At 44.4% G+C, this 2,356-nt stretch overlaps 1 pseudogene across 1 annotated transcript; it reads left to right on the forward strand.

Moving 5' to 3' along the window:
• Positions 1–490: 490 nt before the first annotated feature.
• Positions 491–2,128, forward strand: LOC117660454 (GTP-binding protein Rhes pseudogene; annotated as a pseudogene). Its single transcript, XR_015732487.1, has one exon. The product of XR_015732487.1 is annotated as a GTP-binding protein Rhes pseudogene (transcript).
• The last annotated feature ends 228 nt before the right edge of the window (positions 2,129–2,356 follow it).

Genomic DNA, 2,356 nt, shown 5'->3' on the forward strand with positions numbered 1-2,356 from the left:
ACTATCCCATGACAGTTTTATTACTCAATGCAAATTAAGCAACCAGAACAGAAAGAGTCTACTAGAACATTTGAGGCTTCTCTAATTTCCCAGCCTGAATTTTACAAGGCTATTCATATTAGCCAAGCAAGTAAAACATTCTGATATTAGTCGTCCTTTTCAACCCCTTTCCTCACATTCATTTATAGGTTTTACCAAATCCAAAGTCCTCAGTAGCTCTGTCTGAAGTAGCAATAAAAGATGTTGTTTGTGCTCTTGGATATGGTAAAGATTTCCAACTCAAGGAGGGGAAGAGATATTGACTATGCTAGGCAGTGCAGATGGCACCGTGGTTGTGCTAGCCATAGTGGCTAATCTCAGAAGGGAGAAAATTTTAGTTTTTCACATCCATGGCAGCTGAGAGCCAGACAAGCTTTTACAATATCCAGCCTCTTCTAGTCTCTCTCTCTCTCTCTCTCTCTCTCTCCCTCCACAGGCTGAGATTTGACTTCAGAAACAGCAGCCAGCGGATTGGTCCAGACTTTTCTTCTCTCTCTCTCCCCTACATTTTGCCCGTCCCTCAACATTCTCTCCAGCAGAGATTGGGGGAGCTTTGAGACTCTCTCTCTGTTTGTGTCTGTGACAGGAAGGAGTGTAAATAAAGAGAAAACAAGCAGGGAGACTTTGAACACAGTTGCAGTTCTCCTAGTAACTAGACAAAGTTGGTGACAAGAGTGCAAGTGGCTTGCAAGGCAACAGTGGAAAACGAGACTGCTCCCTGAAGCCAGATTGCCTAAAAACCGGCAAGCTTTCTTCTGCTGGTGTTTGGGACTTGAGAGTTTTGCCTCCACCCATCTGCAAGATCTAGAGAAGCATGTCTCTGGCTGTGAAGAAGAGCCAAGTACGCCTGGTGTTTCTGGGGGCAGCCGGGGTTGGCAAGTCTTCCCTCATCCGGCGATTCCTACAAAACACATTTGAGCCAAAGCATCGCCGGACAGTAGAGGAGATGCACAGCAAGGAGTATGAGGTCAGTGGAATTACCATCAAGGTGGAGATCTTGGACACTAGTGGTAGTTATTCATTCCCTGCGATGCGCAAGCTCTCCATCCAGAACAGTGATGCTTTTGCCTTGGTCTATGCTGTGGATGATGCAGAGTCCTTTGAGCGTGTGAAGACTTTACACGAGGAGATCCTTGAGCTGAAAGAAGATAAGTTCCCACCGATTGTAGTGGTGGGCAATAAGGCTGAAGCTGGTGGGGTTAGGCAAGTATTACCTGAAGATGTTCTCTCCTTGGTGGAGCTTGACTGGAACAACCGTTTCCTGGAGGCATCTGCTAAGGAGAATGAGAATGTGATGGAAGTTTTCAGGGAGCTGCTTCAGCAAGTCAACCTGCCCAGCCTGCTGAGCCCTGTTGTGCGGAGAAGACGCGAGACTTTCTCCAGTGAAGCCCCCCTGAGGCCCCCCATGAACAAAGCAAATAGTTGCACCATCTGTTGAATGTGAGAATGTCAGCATCAAGATGATGTTGTTTTGTTTTGTTTTGTTTTGTTTTGCAAAACCTAGTCACTATCAGTATGGGATGTTGCCTGTAAACAGTGTCATACTCTAAATCCAATGTGATCTCCTCACCAAATTAAGGCTGTAATTTGTAAAGTGGAAGAGGCGCCTCCTGTATGACACAGAGCTCTAGGAGTAAGCTTGGCTAGGCTAAAGGAGGGAATATGGGTCAGTTGGCTAATGTCTGAAACAATATTGCAAGGTGCAGAGCATGAACTGCAAAGGCAAGCATTTGAGGAATCTCTTAAGGAACATTTCATTCTGGGGGCATCTACTGATGGTTTGTATTTTCAGATGGCTGAGTAGACGTTGTTTCAAGAGCGGGAAGGTAGAGTTTTATATGCTTATTGAACAGCAGATGTGTGTGTGTTGCTTCTTAGACTACAGTGCTTTTTTATTTCTAATGTTTGCATGAATATGTCCTTGCACTGATTATGTTTACACTGAGCTAAACCATTTCGGTGACATCTCTGCATCTATACTGTAGAAAGAGATGCATCACCCAGTGGGTCAGTTGGCCTGAATGTGATTTTGATTTTCTTAAAAATAACTTTTCAAAGCTTGTATCCAATAAAAGAAAAGTCAAACCTTGCCAGTAACTCTGCCAGATGCACACTGTATTTGCATTCGTCCTTTAAGAGGTGTAACTACAAGAGGAACATGTCACCAGTTTCTGTTGCACTGATTTCTACATTCTGCTTTCTGCTTTTGTTCTCATGCATTTGTAGGTCATGCACCTGCTGAGCTTGTGTAGATTTCTATGCTCTTAGGATTTCTGGGACAGATACAAGTCTGAGAAGTCGCCCCTTAGGAGACATC

This window comes from Pantherophis guttatus, chromosome 2 (assembly GCF_059756535.1).
Source record: "Pantherophis guttatus breed Tessera chromosome 2, ASM5975653v1, whole genome shotgun sequence".
NCBI lineage: Eukaryota > Metazoa > Chordata > Lepidosauria > Squamata > Colubridae > Pantherophis > Pantherophis guttatus.